The sequence below is a fragment of the Chiloscyllium punctatum genome, chromosome 9 (genome assembly GCF_047496795.1).
Source record: "Chiloscyllium punctatum isolate Juve2018m chromosome 9, sChiPun1.3, whole genome shotgun sequence".
NCBI classification, from domain to species: Eukaryota; Metazoa; Chordata; class Chondrichthyes; order Orectolobiformes; family Hemiscylliidae; genus Chiloscyllium; species Chiloscyllium punctatum.
In genome coordinates this window covers 111,478,967-111,491,485 of record NC_092747.1, presented here as the reverse complement: position 1 = coordinate 111,491,485, position 12,519 = coordinate 111,478,967, and the positions used below count along the sequence as shown (strand labels likewise).

The following is a 12,519-nucleotide window of genomic DNA, read 5'->3' as shown; positions in this document are numbered from 1 at the left end:
AGTTAGAGGGTTTGAGCAATAGGGAGAGGCTGAGTAGGCTGGGGCTATTTTCCCTGGAGTGTCGGAGGCTGAGGAGTGATCTTACAGAGGTTTATAAAATAATGAGGGGCATGGATAGGGTAAATAGACAAGGTCGTTTTTCCCAGGGTAGGGGTGTCCTAAACTAGAAGGCATAGGTTTAAGGTGAGAGGGGAAAGGTATAAAAGGGACCTAAGGGGGCAACATTTTCATGCAGAAGGTAGTACGAATATGGAATGAGCTGCCAGAGGAAGTGGTGGAGCTGGTACAATTATACCATTTAAAAGGCATCGAGATGGGTATATGAATAGGAAGCGTTTAGAAGGTTATGGGCCAAATGCTGGCAAATGGGATTAGATTAATTTAGGATATCTGGTCGGCATGAACAAGTTCGACCAGAGTGTCTGTTTTCATGCTGTACATCTTGATGACTCAATGAGTGGAAGCCCTCGTGGTGAGATTCAACATAGAATAATCTGCAGGTAATGGTAAAAGCATTTCAGAGCTGGTAAAAGCTGAGCAGCATCAGAAGAAGTAGGAACTCCCTGGAAGAGGAGAATGAGTATCTCCAAAGCAGTGACAGTCATGGTGGTGGTCTATTTGAGCTGTCCTGAGTTTGGGTTCAGTCAGTGAATAAACAGACATTGGAGGCTCTATGACTAAAATTCAGATCCTGGTGGTCAAGCAAAAGCACTGTTTTTTTAAAAAAGTGGCACATACTGAAAATAGGAAAATTCAGGAAATTACTTACAGCTCAGTGGAGCATCACAATTATAGCCTGTAGGAACAGTGAAACACAATAAAGGGAATCGAGGGCCACAACAGTAAATTAAACAGTAAATTAATTAGACAGTCCTTCATTTAAACCTTATTAAAGGCAGGAAGCATGTAGGGATTGGGAATCATCTTGAAAAAATATTAAAGAAGCAGATCGCAACCTTCAGAGCTGCAAATTAAAGCCATGATTAAAGCAAACCATGTTTATTATAGCGGCAGAGAGCAGGATTTGTTTCGTAAAGCCGTTAAAAAAAATGGAAATCATTTCGTCAGGCTGCAAACAGGGATTCACCCAGAGAAGCCACAACAAAAAAGCAGGATCTGTCCATCAGAGGCCCAAGCCTGGTTCAGCACCCCATGCCCTCCCATGCTATTTCAGCTCCCACCCTTATATCTCGAATTGTCCTCCCTCACAGGGATTGTCACCTCTGTGGCCCAAAATGCTGGATCCAATCCTCAACTTGGAGATACCCACGTTCCCAAACAGAGCTCTGCCTCCTGGTATTTAGGTACTGGGGGAATTCCACCCATCTTCTCTGTAACAATTGCCAGCATATCAGCGTAACATGCAATAAACTGCTTCTTGTTCAATACAAGAACCTCTTCTAGGACTAGGAAGTGGTCTTTACTCTACCACCAGTAGACCAAGTAGCCCAACATTGAAAGAGGATGATGGTAGCAAATCCCATCTTGGTAAGGTACAGTTTCAATTTAGCTGTACCCTGTATTCACATTCTGCTTTTAATCTGATTAATTTAATACAGAGCCATATGTAAGAAGAGCATAGGGACACTTGGTCAAAGGGCAAGTTTCAAGAAGCTTCTTAAAGTAAGGATGAGGGGGTAGAGTTGCAGAGTTGAAGAAGGAATTTCAAAGTCGATGGCCCAGGGAGCTGCATGTAAGACTTTTAATTGACAATGAACCACAAGATATTCAGACTAGTGACAAAATGTTTAATCCACATCAGATATAGAATATTATCGAAAACTGGTAGCTAATTTCATTAACTCTGTTTTTACGTGATTGATCAAATTGGTCAAACGAATGGAAATCTTGTCAATACTAGGAGTCCTTTTCTTGAAGCTTGGAATTTGCTTGGATACTCAGCCTTACACTTTCCTGTGTAATGTTGCTACCTGGACTAATTGGCTCCACAATCACTCACTGTTAGTTACACCTTTGAATTCACAAAGACTTTTCCAAATGTAATAAAGGTACCTCTTTCTAAACAGCTGAGTGTAGCAATCTAACAAATATATACAGCAAGCACTGTATATCCTAGTTATTTGTTTTGGCAGAGACAGAAGCAAATTAGTTGGAGAGTCTGGAATCCTCTAGAATAATTAGACATTGACCTGGCAACTTCTTATTTTCAATATAAAGGCAGATTTTCCGCTATGTATCTCAAATGATGCACAGCAGGATTAGAAACATGTAGCACAGGAGACCTTTGAGCCCATTGACCTGTGCTGTCTCTTTGATAGAGTCATACAATTAGGCACACACGCCAACTCTTTCACCATCGCCCTGTGTTTTTTTAAAATCCAACTTGCTTTTACTGTTGAATCTGTTTGCATCACCCTTTCAAGCAGTGCATTGAAGATCACGACTGTGTAAAAGCATATTTCCCTCCACTTCTTTTGCCCATAATCTTACATCTGTACCCTCTGGTTAGCAAAACTACAAGCAATTGAAACAGCTGCTCCTTATTTACTCTATTAAAATGTTGTAGAATTTTGAACCTATGAAATAGGAGCTCCACCATCCAAATATGCCACGACTGATTTTTGCCCTCAGTGGCATTTTCCTGCATTATCCCCATATGCCTTGATGTTTTAAATATTTATAAATCTATCAACTTCTGCTTTGAATGCACTCAACAACTGAAAGTCTGTAGTTCTCAAATTTCCAGAGTTTAAAAAAGAGCTATTCCAGTTTGTTCAGTTTGTCCGAGTGACTGAGATTGCACCCCCTCTGATAGATCTCCTCAGCACCTTCCTCAAGGCCTTGACATCCTTCCTGAGACGCAGTGTTCAGAATTGGGCGCAACGTAGCAGCTGGGATGTAACAAATGATTTACAGAAGTTTGGCATAACATTCCTAATTTTGTATTCTACAACTCTGTTCACCAAGCCAAAGACCCAATCTGCTTTTTTAAAGTGTTTTCAACTGGTCCTGTCACATTCAAAGATTTGTGTACATCCATTACCCTGTGTTTCCATTCCTGCAGCCACTTCAAACTATACTGTGTATTACATTATACACAAAATAAAAGTGTTCTTAAACAATAGAAGCTATCGTGAGGACGGAGCTATCATGAAGACGGAGCTATCATGAGGAGGTTTTACTGAATGAGAGTGAGACAGGCCAGTGGGCCTTCATGTTTGCGATGTCTTTAATGTTAATTTATCTAGGCAGCTTAAATTAAAGTTTTCTTTCAGGAAAACTAAGAAATTCTCCCAAAAATGTCTTACATCACATCTGCGGTGGCACAATGGCTAGCACTGCTATCTCACAGCATCAGGGCCCCAGGTTTGACTCAAGCGTCAGGTGACCGCGTGTATGGAGTTTGCATATTCTACCCGTGTCTGTGTACGTTTGCGCCGGTTTCCTCCCACAATCCAAAAATGTGCAGATCGGGTGAATTTGCCATGCTAAAATGCCCATCGTGTTAGGTGCATTAGTCAGAGGGAAATGGGTCTGGGCGGGTTACTCTTCAGAGGGTCGGTGTGGACTTGTTGGGCCGAAGGGCCTGTTTCCACACTGTAGGGAATCTAATCTAATCACACCAACTTGGATTCTCAACTGGAATTTGCACAGATTTTTGTTGAGATTGGGATTAAGCTTGTCCTGTCAACTTGATTCGGTAAACTGGATCCACTCATAACCTATTTGCCCCACAACAGGGAGAATTAGCCGGAACAACAACATGGTCCCCATGTTCTCACTTTGCACCCAACAGCTTCTACATTCAAAGAATCATCCTAGCTATTGTTGCCACCACCAAACCCCTCCTCCCTTCCCTCTACTTGGCTTGTTCTGATGCTAACATTTCCAGCCTAGGCCTTCTGCAATGCTCCAGAGAATTTCAATAAGAGCTGAAGGAACAGTACCTTCTTTTCTATTTAGACACATTACAGCCCTTAGGACTGAGCATTGAGTTCAGCATCGAAATAGTGTGAACACAGTCGTCCATTTTGATTATCCCTGCTGCACCCCATCCTCTATGTTTTGTTCATACGGCGTGTGCTTTCAGAAGAGATAATCTATTTGCTATTATTCACACCTACCATTAACTATTTGGCATTTCTCACCCTCCTTTTCTACCGTAACACTCCCTTTGTCTTTCATGTGATACCCTCATCATCTGTTCCACTTGCTCCTCCTACTTCATCAACAGCATATTAAAAAAATCATTTCCCAGCTGCCTTCCGCCCCGCAGAAGAGTCATATTGGACTCAAGATATTAACCTTGATAGATGCTCGCAGATCTACTGGGTGTCTTCCTAATATGTTTTTATATTAGGATGTATCAAAAATCAGATAGAGTCATATAGCGCAGAAGTAGACCCTTCGGTCTAACTCATCCATGCCAACCAGGTTTCCCAAACTTAATTAATCACATTTGCCTGCATTTGGCCCTCATCCCTCTAAAGTTTTCCTATCCATGTACCTGTCCAAATGTATTTTAAATGTTGTAATTGTACTTGCTTCTAACACTTCCTCTGGCAGCTCTTTCCATACATGCACTACTCTCTGTGTGAGAAAGCTGTCCTTTCGCTGCCTTTTGCTGAAACATTACATCCCAACTCCTGTACTCAATGCTCTGGCCAATGAAGGCAAGCATGCCAAGCGCCTTCTTCACCAGCCTGTCTACCTGTGACGCCATCTTTAGAGGAAACAGGAGTAAATCCAGATTTGGGGAGAATGCACAAACTCCACACAGTCACCTGAGGCCAGAATTGAACCCGGCTCCTTGGCTCTGTGAGGCAGCAGAGCTAACCTCTGAGCCACTGTGCCTCTCCCATTGGTGGAGCTGGTTTAAGGAACAGATATTGCATATCCTTGATAGGTAAATCCCTGTCAGGGATGTCCTATGGTTTACTAAAGAAGTTGCATCTACCATCTTCTGCATAAACTGCATCTTCCGCTGACATTTCCGCCCCCTCCAAACAGACCCCACCACCAGGGATATATTTCCCTCCCCACCCGTTTCCACCTTCCACAAAGACTGTTCCCTCTATGACTACCTGGTCAGGTCCATGCCCCCCAACAACCCGCCCTCCCATCCTGGCACCTTCCCCTGCCACGCAGGATTTACAAAACCTTTTCCTACACCTCCCCCTCACCTCCATCCAAAGCCCCAAAGGAGCCTTCTACATCCATCAAAGTTTTACCTGCACATCCACCAATGTCACTTATTGTATCCGTTGCTCCCGATGCGGTCTCCTTTGCATTGGGGAGACTGGATGCCTTCTCACAGAGCGCTTTAAGGAACATCTCCAGGACACCCGCACCAATCAACCCCACCGCCCCGTGGCTGAACCTTTCAACTCTCCCTCCCACTCTGCCGAGGACATGCAGATCCTGGGCCTCGTCCATTGACACTCCCTCACCACCTGATACCTGGAGGAATGCCTCATCTTCCGCCTTGGAACCCTTCAACCCCAGGGCATCAATGTGGATTTCACCAGTTTCCTCATTTCCCATCCCCCCCATCTTACCCAACCTGCCAGCTCAGCACCATCCTCATGACCTGTCCTGCCTACCAATCTTCCTTCCCACCCTATCCGTTCCACCCTCCTCTCTGACCTAGCACCTTCATTCCCAAATCCATCCACCTATTGTACACTTGGCTACTTTCTGCCCCCGCCCCACCGCCCCCCCCCCCACCTCCCATTTATCTCTCCACCCCGGAGGCCCCCGGCCTCATTCCTGATGAAGGGCTTTTGCTTGAAACACTGATTTTCCTGCTCCTTGGATGCTGCCTGACCTGCTGTGTTTTTCCAGCACCACCCTAATCTAGACTCTGATCTCCAGCATTTGCAGTCCTCACTTTCACCTAAATTGCATCTCTTGTTAGGCGGAAGAGGGAGACTGATATGATGTTGAGACAAGATGGTTCAGATGAGGCAGTGGAGAGTAACAGATTAGCTGGGAAGGATTTAAAGGGAGAGTTAAGAAGAGCAAGGAGAGAACATGAGCAGTCTTTAGCAGGTAGAATAAAGGAGAACTCTAAAGCTTTCTATAGGTATGTGAGGAATAAAAGGATGATTAGGGTAGGAATAGGGCCAGTCGAAGGCAGAAATGGGAAGTTGTGTGTGGACCCTGTGGAGGTAGGAGAGGTGCTAAATGAATATTTCTCATCTGTTTTCACTCAGGAAAAGGAAAATATTGTAGAGGAGAAGTCTGAGATATTAGAGTAGAAAGGATTGATGTTAGTAAGGAGGAGGTGTTATCAATCCTAGGTGTGAAAGTAGATAAGTCCCCTGGACCCAGATGGAATTTATCCAAGGATTCTCTGGGAAGCTAGGGAGGAGATGGCAGAGCCTTTGGTCTTGATCTTTGAGTCTTCATTGTCTACAGGTTTAGTACCAGAGGACTGGAGGATTGTAACTATTGTGCCTTGTTCAAGAAGGGCAGTAGAGATGACCTAGATAATTATAGATCAGTGAGCCTTATGTCTGTTGTAGGAAAAGTTTTGGAAAGGATTATAAGAGATAGGATTTATAATCATCTAGCAAGCAACAATTTGATTGGAGATAGTCAACATGGTTTCGTCAAGGGCAGGTCATGTCTCACAAACTTCTTTGAGTTTTTTGAGAAGGTAACCAAACATGTGGATGAGGGTAGGGCAGTTGACGTGATGTACATGGATTTCAGTAAAGCTTTTGATAAGGTTCCATGTGGTAGGCTTTTAGAGAAAATGTGGAGGGAGGCATGGGATTGATTTAGCAGTTTGGATTAGAAACTGGCTTGTTGTAGTTCTGTTCGCCGAGCTGGGAATTTGTGTTGCAGACGTTTTGTCCCCTGTCTAGGTGACATCCTCAGTGCTTGGGAGCCTCCTGTGAAGCGCTTCTGTGATCTTTCCTCCAGCATTTGTAGTGGTTTGAATCTGCCGCTTCTGGTTGTCGGTTCCAGCTGTCCATTGCAGTGGCTTTCTGTAAGCATGCAATGAGTTGTGGTTGATGGAAAATATTCAGCCTGGAGTCCGGTTACTAGTGGTATGCCACAAGGATCTGTTTTGGCACCGTTGCTATTTGTCATTTTTATAAATGACATGGACGTAGGCATAGGTGGAGGGGTTAATAAGTTTGCATAAAGTCTGTAGAGTGGTGGACTGTGTGGAAGAATGTTGCAGGTTGCAGAGGGACTTGGATAAACTGCAAAATTGGGCTGAGAGGTGGCAAATGGAGTTCAATGCAGCTAAATGTGAGGTGATTCACTTTGGGAAGAATAACAGGAAGGCAGAATATGGGGTCAATGGCAAGATTCTTGGTAGTGTGGATGTCCAGAGGGATCTTGGTGTCCATGTACATAGATCCCTGAAAGTTGCCACCCAGGTTGATAGTGCTGTTAAGAAGGCATATGGTGTGTTAGGTTTTATTGGTAGAGGGATTGAGTTCTGGAGCCGTGACGTCATGCTGCAACCATACAAAACGCAAGTGCGGCCACACTTGGAATATTGTGTGCAGTTCTGGTCGCCCATTACAGGAAAGATGTGGAAGCATTGGAAAAGGTGCAGAGGAGATTTACCAGGATGTTGCCTGGTCTGGAGGGAAGGTCTTATGAGGAAAGGCTTCGGGACTTGGGTCTGTTCTCATTGGAGAGAAGAAGGCTAAGAGGGGATTTAATAGAGACATACAAGATGATCACAGGATTAGATTGGGTGGTCAGTGAGAGTCCTTTTCCTAGGATGATGACGTCGGCTTGTATGAGGGGGCATAGCTGCAAATTGAGGGGTGTTAGATTTAAGACAGATGTCAGAGGCAGGTTCTTTACTCTGAGAGTGGTAAGGGTGTGGAATGCCCTGCCTGTCAATGTAGTTAACTCAGCCACATTAGGGGCATTTAAACAGTCCTTGGATAAGCACATGGATGATGTTGGGATAGAGTAAGGGGATGGCCTTAGATTAGTTCACAGGTCGGTGCAACATCAAGGACCGAAGGGCCTATTCTGCGCTGTATTATTCTATAGAGTCATAGAGAAGTACAGCATAGTCCAAATCATCCATCCAGACCAGATATCCTAAATTAATCTAGTCCCATTTGCCAGCAGTTGGCCCATATCCCTCTCAACCCTTTCTATTCATATACAGATGCCTTTTAAATGTTGTAATTGTACCAGCCTCTACCACTTCCTCTGGCAACTGATTCCATACACGCACCATCCTCTGCGTGAAAAGTTACCCCTTAGGTGTCTTTTATATCTTTTCCTTCTCACTCTAAACCTATGCCCTCTAGTTCTGGACTCCCCACCCAAGGGAAAAGACTTTGTCTATTTATCCTATCCATGTCCCTCATGTTTTTACAAACCTCTATAAGGTCACCCCTCAACCTCTAACGCTTCAGGGAAAAAAGCCTCAGCCTATCCAACCTCTCCGTATCGCTCAAACTCTCCAACCCTGGCAACATCCTTGTAAATTTTTTCTGAACCCTTTCAAGTTTCACAACATCCTTCCAATTATGCGTGAACATTTATAAAATACAGGTCGTTCTGCTATAATGCATGTTTCATTAACACAAATCCACGATTGACGATCTGGGGACACTGTTTCTAAAGCGTGAACTTTTAAAACATGTTTTAGTTGTAACACGATTACATTGCCAACACTTGAAGTGCTGTTTCTAAAGCATGACTTTCCTATAATGCAGTGTTGCACAGGAATGCAACCATCAAATTTTAGAAGTACACCTATAATGACCATCACACGAGCGAGTTCCATGCAGCGTTCTGCTTGGCAACTTTGACATCTATGGACATGGATGCCAAGATTCCTCTGTTCCTCCTCACTGCCAAGAATCCTGCCTTCACCCTGTATTCTGCATTCAAATTCAAGCTTCCCTGTGGCTTTGAACATGGGGCGCCATGCCCCTGAGCCTTGTCTGTGACCATGGAAATAATATCAGATGATGCAGCAATGATTTTGGGTGCACACAGAGACAAGCAGCTGTTTGTAAACATTTGAGGACTCTGGGTCTATACTCGATGGAATTTAGAAGGATGAGGGGGGATCTAATTGAAACAACAGAATACTGAATGGCCTGGACAGAGTAGATGTTGGGAAGATGTTTCCATTGGTAGGAGACATTAGGACCCAAGGGCACCAAACTTGGAGGAAAGGGAAGACCTTTTAGAATGGAGATAAACAGAAACTTCTTCAGTGGTGAATTCATGGAACTCATTGCCACGGAGGGCTGTGGAGGCCAGGTCATTGAGTGTATTTAAGACTGAGATAGATGGATTCTTGAGTATCAAAGGGATCAAAGGTTATAAGGAGAAAGTAGGAGAATGGGGTTGAGAAATTTATCAGCCATGATTGAATGACAGAGAAGACTTGATGGGCTGAATGACCTAATTTCTGCTCCTATGTCTTATGGTGTTGTTTCCATGGAAGCCAAGAGTCACTATAAGCCATTGTCCCCTGTGTCTTCAAAGTGCCCTCAACAAGATTTCTAGGAGAAAATGAGGACTGCACATGCTAGAGATCAGAGTCAAAACGTGTGGTGCTGGAAAAGCACAGCAGGTCAGGCAACATCCGAGGAACAGGAAAGTCAACGTTTCGGGCATACGCCCTTCACCAGACTCTCCACACTCACCACACTCTTTGACTCTGATCCCCAGCATCTACAGTCCTCACTTTCGCCGAGATCTCAGAGCTTATCATTTTTCATTTTGTTTGGAGGATTATGCAACAAGTTAGGATATATCAAGACTTACCTTCCATTTTGAAAATCTAGTAACCGTTTGTAATAGAGCCACAATAAATCACAGTGCACTGAGTTTATTGTTGACAGGCCTGAGTGACTGAAGTGTGTTCATATTTATTCTATCTCTGTTTTACAGTTGGAATAATCATTAGCCTGGCTTAAGTGATCAGATCTGTTTTACAACAATAAAACCAAAGCAATTGATTTTGCAATTGCCCAACTGGTTTGAGGTTTCCTTTTAATATTTGGTTGAATGACAGTGAGGGCTACAGGGCAGATGAGCTAACTGACTATATCAACCTGTACAGAAAGGTATTCAAGTGTAGGTACCAAAAAGGAATGCTTATGGTATTGAGGGGCAGTGCAGTGGGAAGATTGACACTGTTCACTGCAGCATAGTCTAGATGGCTATGTTGCCTGCCTGGTGCCAAGGCTCAGGACATCTGCAAAGGACGAGAGAGAACCTTGCAATGGGATGGGAAGGAGACAGCTGTCGTGGTCCTATCATGACATAGGAGGATAAAGAGAGAAGTTATGCATCGTTGGTTTGAGGGCCTGTGCATCAAATTAAGAAGCAAAACCTCAGAAGGTAATAATCTGTGAGAAATAGGTTTCAGCTCATGGGACACTGGCAGCAGTACTGTAGAAAGTGGGATCTCTACCACTGGGATGTTTCACACCTGAACCAGGGCGGGCCAGGGCTATCATGAGCTGCAAATCGAGGAGGGTTGAGAGAAATTGAAACTATGTAGTTGCGTGAGGGATAAAATTTGGGAAGGTGTGATGAATCAAAGAGGAGAGAGGAGGCAATAGAGAAAAAAAATTAATACAGGAAACAATGACTGTGGCTGGAAGGCAAATGGACTGTCATATGGCAATGAGGTAGCTGGTCTTGTCCCCATGGCACGCATCCACTTCCCTGTTCTTTTTAGCCAAGGTAGGACTAAGAATCTAAGACCTCATATAATTCAACTCCTCAACATTTTTTATTCAGATGTCTTCATGGCCTCACTCTGTCTATCTCTAACTGTTTGTGACGCCAAAATTCTCAAGGATCTCTGCACTCCTCAGTTTTGGCTTCTTGAGCATTACCCCAATTTTAATTAAACTACCAATGATAGACATGCTTTCAGCAGCCTGTCCTAAGTTGCAACATATCTTCCTTAAACCACTGTATTTCTACTTAACCCTCTTCTTTTAAGATGCTCAGAGTCATTGAAGCACACAGCATAGAAACTTCTCTCTTTGTCCAAGGTCAACTGTCCCAATATCTCCTTCATTGGCTCAGTATCAAATGTCACTTGATAGTCTTGTCTGTGGAGCACTGTAAAGCATTTTACAACATTAAAGGTGCTAGAAAAATTCAAGCTGTCGCTTTGTAATCCCTTGTTTTAAAATTAGTTATTTGAAGTCCCTGCTACAAACATTACTCTTTTGCCTCTCAACGAAATTTTCCATCCTCACCCAAACGCACCTCACCTCAGACTGTCCCCCTTGCCCATTCAGACCTCCATCCTTCAGCCATCTACTGAATCAAAAAGGTGTAGAGTGTTGATCTTTGCACGCTGTGATGCCCTTGATGATGGTGGTCAAGCATATTGATGCCAACAGCCCTGCTTTTGATTTTCAGCTTTTGTCAGACAATAATTGCTTACAGTCTACATAATTTCTAGAACAGAGACATGGAGACAGGAAGACACATTCAACGAAATCAACACTGGCCTGTTTCCTAACTTCATCTACTCACTTTCCATCACCATTCATACTTTTATCACCAAACATCTCTCAATCACAGTTGTGAGATTTTCAATTAATCCCTAGATTCAACAACATTCCTGGGTAGAGGGTACCAAATTCCCACTCCCCTTTGTGGGAAGGCCTGCTTCCAAATATCACCCTGACTGTAGTTTTAAAGTTTATCCCCTTCTTCTGGATACCACTTTACCATCCCTCAATTTCTCTCTTTTCCCATTGGCTAGAGAAAACAGTTCTTTTCGCTTTATCCCATCAACTCCTTCAATCCTCTTAAACCCCATTCACCTCAACCCTTAATCTATATTCATATGCAACAAGCAAAAAGTTCTAAATACATTGCAGTTAAGATCTTGCTTCAGTTGAATGATGTCTGAACAAATTCTGATTCCCTAGAGGATGAGGCTCTCATTTGTTTCAATGTTGATGGAGTTGTCCTTGCTTTCTGAAGCAGTCACAGAAAATGTTATAATTTAGCAGCTTTAATGACACAGTAGTAAAATGCATATCTGCAACTACACTGCAGCCAGCAGAGGTATTGCCATGGAAACTAGCGCAGCATATAATCGCTTCAGTGCTGAGAATGTGGAAAATGCAGGATCAAATATGATGTGCAAATAGTATATCAAAAAACACATTTATTGCTCATACTGTGAGGGAAGTGCGGAGGAGGGTTAGTCGAATTGTACCAGGGATAATGGATTTCATTTATGTGGCGAGACTGGGATTGTTCCACTTAGAACAGAGAAAGTTAAAAGGAGCTTTAATAGAGGTGTTCAAAAATCAGGAAGTGATTTGATAGTTTTTCCTTATTTTATCCTTGGCAGGAGAGCCAGCAGCCAGAGAACACTCTTTAAAGATCATCAGCAGAAGAACTAAAGGAGTAGGTGGGCTGATTTTCTCACACAGCAAATTATTATGACAGGAATGCATGGTCTCAGAGCAGTGGAAGAGGATTCAATCGTAACTTTTAAACAGGGACATTTTTCAGAATAATAAAAGCAAATACTGTGGACGCTGCAAATCTGAAACGCACATGGAG

At 43.4% G+C, this 12,519-nt stretch overlaps 1 protein-coding gene across 1 annotated transcript in view; it reads right to left on the bottom strand.

Annotated features, from left to right (window-relative positions):
• Positions 1-12,519, bottom strand: part of itgbl1 (integrin, beta-like 1) — a 220,568-nt gene that overhangs the window by 64,778 nt on the left and 143,271 nt on the right. The gene's annotated exons all lie outside the window — the stretch shown is intronic.